At 32.0% G+C, this 12,796-nt stretch overlaps 1 long non-coding RNA gene across 2 annotated transcripts; it reads left to right on the plus strand.

The window, feature by feature from the left end:
- Positions 1 to 2,378: 2,378 nt before the first annotated feature.
- On the plus strand, positions 2,379 to 10,998 carry LOC145000296 (uncharacterized). 2 transcript variants are annotated; one of them, XR_013661187.1, is made up of 16 exons: positions 2,379 to 2,512; positions 2,598 to 2,919; positions 3,001 to 3,079; positions 3,508 to 4,268; positions 4,343 to 4,536; positions 4,621 to 4,695; positions 4,976 to 5,158; positions 5,255 to 5,365; positions 6,008 to 6,089; positions 6,153 to 6,797; positions 6,996 to 7,122; positions 7,507 to 7,576; positions 7,868 to 7,999; positions 8,080 to 8,209; positions 10,301 to 10,412; positions 10,505 to 10,998. It is a non-coding gene; the product is annotated as an uncharacterized LOC145000296 (long non-coding RNA). The 2 variants fall into 2 exon arrangements; XR_013661188.1 differs by lacking the exon at positions 8,080 to 8,209 and having other exon boundaries at positions 2,379 to 2,919.
- The last annotated feature ends 1,798 nt before the right edge of the window (positions 10,999 to 12,796 follow it).

Consider the following 12,796-nt stretch of genomic DNA (forward strand, 5'->3'; position numbering starts at 1 on the left):
GAGAAAAGAAAACGGAGATGATAAAACGATAATGAAAGAAGGAAATGTTATGGAGAATGATATATTTACCAAGTGAAACCAAACCGGATATATTTAGCATGTTAAAACGATATATTTTAGAGGTTTAGTACCTAAGCTTAGGTGGGGCTGTAATATATATTCCCTATCCCCTATATATATATATATATATATATATATATATATATATATATATATATATATATATATATATATATATATATATATATATATATATAATAAAAGAACTGTCTTTTTCAAAATCAAACCTTAATTATATTTCATTTTCTGAAGAAAAAAAAAACTTAATTTTTTTCGATTTAAACGTTTTAAGAATGTCTTCTGTATAAAAAATTTGTCAAATATTGTGAAAGTTTTCTAGGAAAAAAATTAAAACCGAATAATAAATCCTCTTGTATTTTGTTGTTATTATTAATTTCATTGTTATTAAATATGACACAAAATGATATGGTAGGAGGATGACTATGAAGAAAATATAGAAAAACATTTAGGAGCATAGTTAAAACAACTAATATTTAAAACTTTGACCTAGCTAACGAACCGCCCAAAAAAAGTGCATGAACGCATTAATTAAGCAAAGCTCTTTGTGATGCCACCCAAATATGCTTCTATTTTCATTCACGTTATGTAATTCGTATAATCAACATAAATATATTATTTTCTTATTTTATCGACTTTGTAAATTGTAATGGCCTTGTTCTCGAGTTTTTTTAATGAATGAATGAGATGTAAAGAGAGGGAGAAGAAGAAACGGAAAGAAAAGATAAAAATGATTAACCGATTTTTAAATTAGAGTGAAATGGAATGAAATTAAAATATCGAGGCTTTTTTGGACTCCCCTTCCCAACACGGACAAGAAAGGCTTGTATTTTGTTTACCCTTCCCTCCCCTTCGATCTTTTATTTTTTATTTATAAAGAAATAAAAAATAAAAAAAGAAACACTTTTTTTTGTGATCATTTCCGAAACTCTTCCATTCCCACTCCCAAGGGCGGACGCATGATTTTACAGTAGGGGTTGCATGGTAGAGTTAGAGGTTGCATGGTAATAGAAAAAATAAAATTTTCAAAAATTTTTAAAATTTTTTCCACTGCAGCCGGAAAATTTAGGGGTTGCCGGTGCCACCGTGGATTGCCCCTGCCCACTCCTTAAGTAATTCGAGAACATAGTGTTAATGAGTTCATAAGATTCCGGACATATCTAATAGTATTATTCAGTCTCCCTGTCCTTCTTAATAAATGAAGGGTTTTTTTTGTAGTTTTGACACTTGTCGTTTTGTGGTATTTTTGAAATAAATATTATTCACGTGTCAAATTTTGATTTGTTTCATTTTTAAAATTAGATTCATATACTTTATATATATATATATATATATATATATATATATATATATATATATATATATATATATATATATATATATGTAAAGTATTAAATATCATATATATGATATTAAATTGTAATAAATACGTTTTTTATTATTATTTTAAAGTTATACATTAAAAAGTATTTTTTGTTGATACTTTAATTTGATGTTTAGTTTTTTTTAAATCAACCCGTATAATACACAAGTTTCACACCTAGTACTAATGAAAGAGTAGTTATTTTTGCCATATATCACAATATTAGGCATTCTAATTAATATCATACTACTTGTCAATCTATTGATTCACCATTTTAAATTTCAAAATTCAAAATTTAAATTTCTCATTTTAATTACATTAAATTAATAACATTAGAATAAAAAAAATAAACTAAATTTTATATAAATTATAAGATTATATAATTTTACGTATTTATTTGAATCAACGATTATAAAAATAAATAAATAAATAAAATTAATAAAAAATAAATAAAATCAAAACAATATCTTATATATAATTAAAAAATATCTTTTCATTAACAAGTTATTTAAAATAATTAATTAATAGTTTTGAGTTTTTACATAAAAAGTTTAATTAATTTTATAACTGTGATTCTCACGTGTTATAAACTAGTTACCTATAAATGCCTTGAGAATTCATCAGATTATTTTTTATCTGTCTCCATTTTATTTATTAAAATGGAGTAAAATAATGATAGCAAATAAATTTTAATTTCGACCTTTCTTTTAACTTTATACAAGCAATTATACTATATATTAAAATTGTGTGTTCTTAGCTACAGTGAAGTATGTGTTTTTTTGGCAGAATTCGTCCTTGGTTTATGATGGTATCTCATATTGTGGATTACTTTCTCTTCTGGGTAGCAAATGCTATTTCGTACAAAGTTTTTGTAATCGTCTCCCTCCACCGCTTCTACTTCCAATAAAAAACATACAAATATTAGCCACATGTCCACCGCTCCATCTTTCTGCACATCACCGCTTCATCTTTCTACACATAAAAAATTTCCATTGGTTCCAAAACCCATCGTCTATCTCTAAAAGCATCGAAATACAACAAGAACTGCTCCTCCTCCGTTTCTCCTCTAAGGCCTGCTTCTATCCCTCTTCTTCTCCTCTTTTAGTCTTTTTGTGAAGAACCGTGATTGAATCGTTTCGTTGCAAATCAATCACAGAAAGACTCGGCTTCCGATCTCCATTCTTAACCGCCGCCATCTCTCCGATCAGGTAATGAATTTCCTTTTTTAGGTTACCATCACAAATTAACTTTTCGATTGTTTGAGAGAGAGAGAGAGAGAGAGAGAGAGAGAGAGAGAGAAAGATATAGACAGAGATCAAAGAGCGCAATCGACCGTCTCCGACGGCTCACTCCCTTGCTTCTTCTCCGTCTTCGGGCTTCTCAGTTTCTAAATAGATTGGATGTTGTGACTTGGTGAACATCCTTAAACCACCACACTGGAACGTATTCTAAAGTGAGGTGCTCACCGTTCACTATTGGTTCGTCTATTTTGCCCAAATCATTCTTACTTATACTGGTATGCCCCGTTTTTTCTTACTTCACTACCACTTATGTTGCAGAAGATGTTATTGTTGGTGCTCTCACCTCGCTAAATTTCAATGGATATTCCCTTAATGTTGGCTTTACTCAAGCAAGAAGGTATGCTCCTTCTTGCATTCGTTTCTGCATTTACACTCTATGTGTTTTGTTCTTGATTTCTCTCAAAGAGGGATTTGTTTTTGTGTTCTAGCAAGTACGTAGGGCTCCAAGTTTCAGGAGCAGTGAATCAACTGTATAAAATTACCATTATGAGTCTCACTAATGACCATAATAGAATTCCAGTCACGCACACAAACTGTTTGTACAAATGCCACATACACGCTTATAAAAGTTTAAGCTACTCTTTTTGCATCACATCTTATTAATGTTATTTAATTAAGATCAAAACAGAGCAATCAGTTAAGCTGAGGTGCAAGAATGCCAAATTAGAAAGATTTGAGGGGCCATAGATGGTTGACGTTTCAACATGTCTCACTTTTTGATCCACCATTTTTCATTATTGTTTGATTTTTGAATAATTTTGATAGGGTAAGTGTCACTGAGGTACCTTCTCCATAGATGGTTGACGTTTCAACATGTCTCACTTTTTGATCCTTCACCTTCGCTTGTAAGTCTACTATCTCAAAAAACCAAAAAACTTCTCCAACCTTTCGATTAACAGCTCAATCGACCTGCAAAAAAATCATCACAGGTACCTTCTCTTTCTTTTTCATCTTCAACGCCGTTTGACCCCCTTTTTATGCTGTAAATTCCCAAGTTTCTTTGATTATTTTCTCTTCTACATGTCTGATTTCTATTTCTCTTCTTTATTATTTCTTTTATAAACTCAAACCCACCGGATTTAAAGGAGGAAATGGGCAAAGAGGGTATTTGGCTGAAGCACATACAGAGGTTGACGCCATGCTCTTATGGAACAAGATGGCTTCTCTTCTGGAACGTCGTCCCTCTCCTTTTTCTAATTTCTGAATTCGTTTTCTACAAATTCAAACTAAAATTGATATTTTTTCACTTTAATTACGGCTTTAAATCAATTCTAATTTTGTTTTTTGTAGATTCTAACTTAACACGCACACACACCGTTTGGTGTTGATATGGGCAAAAATGTCCACCGACCAATATGAGAACAAAGGTTTTACCCATTTCAATTGTTGAAGCTGAAATAATTGTTTATATTCTTAACTTCCAGTGTCCCCTTTGCCCTCCATTGTTTCCATTCACTTTCGCGATCGCCCAAAAAGGAGGCTAGAGCAGCCACACAACCAATTTGTCACAAAACTTCCAAATTAAGGTACAAAATTGTTTCTTCATGTGCATTTAATTTTGATTCATGTTGTTCTTCATGTTCTCAAATCAATTTTTTAGTTGGATTTCCCCTTTTCTTGCTGACAACATCCACCAGCATATGTTCCCTTCGATGTAGAAGGAAAATCAACTTTTTAACTAGAACTAAGCCAACTTGACATGACAAACACTTCATTTGTGACCCTGAAGCCAAGAAACCTGAGGGTCGATGACATCCTAAAGGTGAACTGATTTCAGCTTCTGATGTGAAAAAGGTATAAGGACTTTAATTTCCATTTCCATAATTCATTTTAAATTTTCATTTTTTAGTTTTTAATTATAATGACTTAAAATTGTAGTGAAAAGTTTGAGGAGGAAATTCTTTTTCAAGAAAAACAATAAACAGTTGTCAGGAAGCAGTAGGTGCTGGAAAGGTTTAGTTTACTCTTTTATCAACTCTTATTTGTCATCTCTCAAAGACATAAATTATGCATAATGTCTAAAATTGTGCTTTTTCGTTTATTTTATGAAATAGTTGTCACTTTTGAATAGTATTTGATATGATTGTGATTTTTTCACAATATCCAAAAGTGATTGCAATAATTTTAAGAATTGTTATTGATAATTTATCTAAAATAACAATTTGATTAAAGGTGCAAATAGGTTTTAGTTGACTAATGCTTTGACCAAGGTTCTTTGTTGTTGACTACACAGGCACACTAGAAGATTGGAAAAAATGGATACAATTGTTGCAGGGGCAAAACCGAAAAAAATTGGGTAAGAAAGTTGGTGGTGATTGTTCTGGGAAAAAGAAGCGTAAGCTATCTGGTAGGAGGAGTGGTGGTGGTATAGTCCATCTGTATAAAACCGTTTCTCCACAAGTTCTTTTTTAATTTTGTTAGTTTTTGAAATTTCATAAATTTTTATATCTAAACAATCGTTTAGGAATTATTGTTTTGTGCCTCTCCTTACATTTTTATTTTCATTTTTCAGTTGAACGATTTTCTCTAGGAGTGAGAAATCCAACATTTTTCTATATTTTTTTGCTGGAGCATTGGTTACTGAACATAAGTTTGTGGTGGCTTGATTACACTTCCAATTCAGGTTACATACATAATTTCTATTTCATCACATGCTATTCATATTTTTACAATTGCTATAATAATTTATTAGACTTAAAACCTCATGTATACGTGGTAGAGGTTTTTTTGTTATTTCATCCAAATAAAGGCCTTATAATCTATTTATTTTTGGTTATCTGTAAGATCTCAACTTGCAATTGGCTTCTTGGTGAGAGAATCCCCTGTATTTGCCATTGCTATTGGTGCTATAGTAGTTGTGAAAATCTATTTCCTACCCCTACCTCAAATCATCTTGCGTTTTTTTTGGGAAAATTTACAAAAAAAAACATTATATTTTGGGAACTTTTGCAGTTTAACTACTTAAACTTTATTTTATTTTTTTGCATCAACCAATAAAAGTTTCAAACGTCAAAACAGGTATGCTCTGGGTAGTAAGTTATATTTTCTATTAAAATTGGATAACCAGAGAAATGCTTTTATAAAGTGGGTAAAAATTAAATTAAGGGTATTTTGGTCTTTTTATTAAATAATGATAGATTCTGATTAAATTCTTTTCTTCCCAGAATATGGACTTTGAGAATCATTCCATTCCAAAATCATTAAACGAACCAAATAATTATACATAATGACCAAAAATGTTTTTGTTTAATGGATCATTGGGTAGAGATGCTTCAATTGGAAGAGGAGTACTTTTTGCAACATATGCCCTTCTTAATAACCACAGAATGAGTGTTTCCGGTCAACAGGTACATGCATACATAATACATATATAGAAGCATACATGTTCTGATTCTATTCCATTATCTCAGGGATTCGAAAACATTGGTTGCTGGGCTGCTAAACTCATTCACAAAGAAGGTGAAAAAGTTGTAGCAGTGAGTAATATGACCAAAGCAATACGTGACAAAAATGGAATCGAAATTCCATGTCTAATGACACATGTGAAGGAACAAAAAGGAGTAAAAGGATTTGTTGGAGCAAATGCATATCAACTTAAAGTAGTTCATAGCATAGTCGACCTATTGTACAACTTTTTGATTTTACACATCAGATTTTCCAACCACCTGGTTATTAGCAATTCCATTCCCCCTTCTAACCCCCGCAACCCCGCAACGCGGGGAGCCTTCCCTAGTTTATATATATATATATATATATATATATATATATATATATATATATATATATATATATATATAAAACTTTTAGGAATAGTGAACTATGTGGTGTTTTGGCAGAAATTATCCTTGGTTTATAGTGGTATGTCATATTTTGGCTTTGTTTGTTCTTTTAGGTTTTTACAATTTACTCTTTGTCCTTAAAGGCCACCGCCAGTGTAAGCCAATAAGAATTAGATGGGTACAAGTGTTAAGCAACGCTTTTTTTCGTCGATTCCAGACTAAGGGGGTTGGCTTGTCTTTTGAAAGGGCAAAAGTCTTTTTTGGAAAAGATAAATGGTAAAAGATGTTTGGTAAATATATTTTAAAAGTGACTTTTGGATTTGAGATAGAAGGAAAAATAATTTTTTGAAAAAGTTAGAAAAACCTAATTTTTTGTAACTTTTCCAAAAAGTTGTTTTGCCACACCCACTAAATACCATTTTTGCTTATCTGCTTCTTGTGTGTTGATTTTAAAATCGAAACAATCTGAGGCAGTATGACAGACATAGCAAAGCGAAACAATCGGAGGCGACAGACAGAGAACCCCCACTCCCACTTCCTCTTTGCCTTTGACGGCCACCTTCGTGTATACGCTCACCTCCATTCTCTGCAATCAAATCAGGTGCCTTTCTCACTGCTTCTGATTTCTCGTATCCTTGTCCCCTTCCTCCTAAGATTCAACTTCTTTATATGAATGGTCGCTTACCGACAACAAACCACCAGTTGCCACCAACTGTTGCTTCCTCTTTTTGTCTATACCACAAACAAACGCAAACCCTAGCCTTAGCTACTGTTGTGGTTGCCTTCGGTCCGGGTTCCGGTGAAACCACCTTAGCCTAAAACGTTGATCACACCAAATGACCGTCGCCACCACCACAGTCGGCATCACCCTAAACCATCCCACCCGCCTTCAACCAATTTTTAGTTCCTATACTCGCTTTTATGTGTTAATATTATGTCAAAAGCTCGAATCCTTCACTGACTTTCTAATTTTTCATCTTTATAGGCCGTGAAATGGTAGGGCCATGAAATAAAGCACCCAACAGATGAAGTCATATGAAATTCCATGGATAGAGGTCAGTATCTTTATGTTCTTTGTGCTTTTTTAGTTTTGAACACCAACTGTACGATAAAAATCCTCAACGAAAGCTTTGATCAATAGTGTGTTTCTTCTAACTAAGTCGTGATCGAATGAAATCCTTGATTTCTTCATTGAAAAACAAAATAGAGTAAAACCTAAAAATCTTGAATTTTGGGGGAAATTCAAAAGACATAAGATGAACACCATTGACGAGACTCATATAAGTTGGAATCATGTTTCTATTAATATAGATTTGCTTAATAAAAGGTGTTATGTTATTTTGCAGATCATTCTCTGTTATCAGTGGTTGGAGGACAGCTTGCAACTAGGAAAGAAAGTTAATGAGGAATGCAACTACAGCTGCTTTGACCCAACATTTTTCTCTTCGGAATAATGCAATAGAAATATAGCTATAAAGGTAATTTTCTTTATTTTATATTGGCTACATGATAAGAACAAAATAATAATAATAAAACAGTAAATTAAAATATTCCTAAGGAAAGAAGCTAGGAGACAGTGGCAACAATGATTGGAATGGCTTTATGGATGCCTCTTGCACACATTACAAACAGACACTTAACTATCATATGGTTCTCTTTTATGCCCTTCAAAATGTTCAACATGTATGGTTAGTTATGCTTCTAATTCTTATTGGAAAAATCATTATTAAAAAATATATATATTACTATTTTGTTCATGTTGTGTAGGTAATTACAAAGTTGTTAGCTTCCTTAATGTCACTACATTAAATTGTGAAAGAAGCTAAATTCTTTGAGTAAATTACACGAGTGGTCCCTATGGTTTAGGTTAATTTGCATGTTTGATCCTTAACTTATTTTTTTTTTTTAAAATCGGAAGATCCCTACTATTTGTTTTTGTTACGCGTTTGGTCACTATCTTACCTAAAAAGACTATTTTGCCATTGATTTTTTAATTTATTTAAATAAACACACCTCCAACACCACTATCATCACATTATCTTATCTATCCTACCATTTTTTTCCTATTTAAATAATAGTTTTTTTAGGTAAGACATGGACCAAACGTGTAACAAAAACAAAAAGTAGGGACCAAGCGCGTAACAAAAATTAATAGTAGGGACCTCCCGAGTTAAAAAATAAGTTAGGAACCAAACGCATAAATAACCCCAAATTATAGGGATCATTCATGTAATTTACTCAAATTCTTTTGTTGCATTTATGGAGACTGGTGGAGGTGATTTTCATATCTCTCTCTGTTACAACATTATAGTTTATTGTAATTGCATTTTTTTAGTTCTATTTCCAAACGAGGTCTCTTTTATAACTTTTTAGAATAGATAAGGATTAGAGAAGAATACTAATTTTAAATTATGCTATGACAAAATTTTGAAGCTTATAAATTGCTTCATGTTTTTTATGTATCAAACTTATCAGGTTTGTTTAGATTAGAAAAAGAAGTATGAGTATGGGTGGTACAAAAAAAAAAAAAAAAAAAAAAAAAGGAATGGTTTTATTTTGTAAAAGTGGTGCAATAAGATTATAATAAGGTTATTTTGGTCATTTTATTGATTTTGATGACACTTGTGAAAATAAGATAAAAGGGCTACGTAGTGTTTCTCTAATCATTTTCATTTGTCAAATGGCATTGGATTATTAAGGCTTGTATGGATTTTTATGATTTTAGAAGGCAGTAAGTACAATATATCATTGTGATAATCTAAAGTATTAGGGAAAAATTAGAAATAAAGGGCATTGTGGTCTTTTTATGGTTAATGTCTATTTGTCATTAGAAATAGCTTTTTACCTACCATTAGAAAAAGGAATTTCAATCCATCTCTTAACCTTTAATAAACCATCTTTTCTATCATTTATTTTTTGTTTCTAAAATCTGAATTATGACGACTTGATAAATACAGTAAATAGCAATGTAATTTGAATTCACACGGTTTTTCCCTGTTTTTTTCAGTTTGTTTTGATTTTTTTTTACCAAAGAAAGCAAACTCCCATTACGAGCATTTTCCATTTTCAGATGTTAAATGCACTAAAATAGAATGTACATCAAATTTAAATCTTTTTTTTTTTTTATTTCGTCTTTATCCGTCACCAGCGTGTAATCTCCGAAATAATTGTAACATGTTACTTCATGTTGCCTGGATATACATTTACAGAGGCATGATCTAATTTTTTTGGTTATAATGTATTGCCTAGAAGAAGACACTGAGAAAACTTCAGGTTATTGCTTCGTTGAATAGGCACTCCTCAAGTATCTCTTTTACTCTTCTTATTTCCTGAAAAATTATATCTATATAAATTATAATATATATATATATTCTTTAATCTGATAATTTTCTACATACTACTTTCAAATATAAGAAATTATCAAAGTATTTCATACTATAAATGCAAGTAGGTAAATAAACAAATAATTGAAATAAATTTTTATTATTGCATTTAGCTTTTCATGAATTATTTCTATCCAGTTATGACATTTAAGAATTATATACCATAATGGGCATAAATATAAAAAGGTTTAAAATTTTTAATTGTCACATGGAAAGAGGGTGGTGAACCAAACTCCACTTTTAAACCATTTTCGTTGGAAGTAAAGTAGGTTGTTATGTATCCAACAATTTTTTGGGGTTGTTTCTTTATAAAGTACAATTGTTCTTATTTATATTTTCTTCCTTTCCCAAAATGATCAAAAATACATATAATGGATTTATCTCAACAAAAAATAGGTAACTTGATGAAATGATCATACATTTGAGCAGCTTGAAACATGAAGGCAAATTGGTCATAAATATGACAACTGTACAGATAAAAAGGCTTGGTCTTCAGCTGCTTTTTAAGGTTAGTTTTTCTTTTACAAGACAACTAAAACTGAATATTTATTACTTCATTTTCTCATCATACTTTTGATTTTTACATTCATTTCCTGCAAGCCTTGCTTTGACTGAGGGAGAATCCATATATGATTATTGTTGGCACCCGACATCTATCTTTCTATATCTTCTTTTTATGAAATCCTTTTTCATTATTAGTATATTATTCAAATATATTTAGCATGTAATTTAGTTGTTTGCCATCACAACAATATCTTTTGATTGATCATGATCTATGTTGTTGAATTTTTATAGATATTTATTTTTATTTTTGATGAATATGAATGGACTAGTCAAGACATCTTCAGAACATGTCAAGTCAGATATATTGAGTGGGGGAAGAAATGGAGGAGATAATGGAAAATAGGAATGGGTTGGAGATACTCTTTTTCCATCCATCTAAGATAGCAGCATGTGATTTTTGTAGTTGGAATTGGATTTGAAATTACTCAAATTTTTGCCATCTTTGAGCATCCAAAGCATGTATAGTAAGGGCATTGTTTATTTTTAGTTGTTACATTGAGTTTGAGATTATAGATAATTCTCATTTTTAATGTTTTTATTTTTTTATTATAACCTGCGAGCACCCTATTCACCATTTTATGTATATATCATCATAAATACTACTATGTTACATCCCACGTGATCACTCAAAAATTACTCACATAGACGAAAAACAACTGGTCCAGAAAAGCACTCAAAATATGAGGAATAAGTAGTCCATAGTATAATACAAACACTTCACAAACAATCGACCAAAAAAGTCACATATATGGCCCCACAATGCGGGGTCGGTCATCTAATTTTTATTAAATATAGTAGTAGAGCGATGAAGTTTTTCTTTTTCTTTTTTGGAAAATCTTAAAAAATTTAAGTTCTTATACAACTCATAATTTTAGAAATAAATGAATATCTTTGTAGGTAATTAATTGTAAAGGATGTAGTTTGACGTGAATGTCATTACTTTGAAGTTCAACCATTGGGTTCCACTACAAAAGAAATAAAATCATTACAGGATATGTTGTTAGCGGCAACACGGAGCTTTAATGGCGACTCAAGCATGAGTCCCTGCTAATAACATCGTCGGTAATGCTCTACACACTGAATCCACATTTACCTGTTTTGGTAATCCCAACCGTCGGATCAACGTTCTAATCCAACGGCTGGGGTCATTGTCGCACATACTCAATACTAGCGATATTTTGTCGCCGCTAAAGGGTAAAGTGTCGCCGCTAAAGGTCGTGAAAAAAAAGAGGCGGGATAGCTTCCCTCCTTTGTTGTCGCTACTAATACTAAAATGTGGCCGATTAAAATCTCTTGTTGCCGCTATTGAATGTTGTCGGTAAAGGTCGACGAAATAAGACCCATCAGGTATCCCTTTCTTCCGTTCCTGCTTCCTTCATGTCATTCCTTCTGATTCGCTTCTTCTTTGTCGAGCTTCAATGTCCGATGATCATTCTCTACTACACTGTTCTCCCTTCCTCCGCCTTCAACCATTGCCCAACCACCACAACAGTTGTTTCCCACCTAATTTCGACCACAATTCGTCTCTAGCGGCGATTTTAAAGATTAACTGGTGACGGTGAGGATCCCTTTCATTATTTCTTTATTTCTATCTCTTATAACTTCAATTTTCAGCTTATATCCGTTCAGAAAAATGTTTGATTTTCAGTTTTTGACGTTCACCGAATATGTCGCAACAACATTTTTAGCTAGGAAATTCTATTCTAATGTAAACATCATCTATTTTAAGGCGTGTACTCTAAGAGATCATCATGCTCTATGCTCAATCAAAACTATCTACTTGAATCCAAACTCTCAATTTAAGTTCAAGACCAAATGCAAAAACATCTCGCAAGGATTGAAAAACCCTAGAGATCCCGATCCAAGTATTTATGGACTAAGATGCTCTTATTGGGCCTAATGGACCAATAAACCTTCAACTTGACTATTTTGGGCCTAGGAACCTAAATGGGCTCTAATTGGACCCACATTCATGAAACTTTAGCATTTTAGGCCATGTGGGCGTAGAATAATGCATCTTATCTCTAATGGGCCTTGTTGGACCACAAATGATTTCATTTGTCCAAATGGGCCGTAAACCCTTTTAATTGGGCTTCATTGGGCCGTGAACCTTCATAAGGGCCCAATGGGCCGATATATACTACTAGGATTCTTAAAATTCGAACAAAGCCAATAATGGGCCCAAACCATTCCATTCTCATCTCCCTTTTCCTATCTCTCAGCCCAACATCATTTAAAAAAAAACAAATGGGAGGGAATGGTTGCCACCTCACTATTGTTTGTTTGGTAGAAATGCATGGATTGCATGTAACAAGGCAAATGTCAACT

The sequence above is a fragment of the Lactuca saligna genome, chromosome 6, assembly GCF_052625555.1.
Source record: "Lactuca saligna cultivar CGN05327 chromosome 6, ASM5262555v1, whole genome shotgun sequence".
NCBI classification, from domain to species: Eukaryota; Viridiplantae; Streptophyta; class Magnoliopsida; order Asterales; family Asteraceae; genus Lactuca; species Lactuca saligna.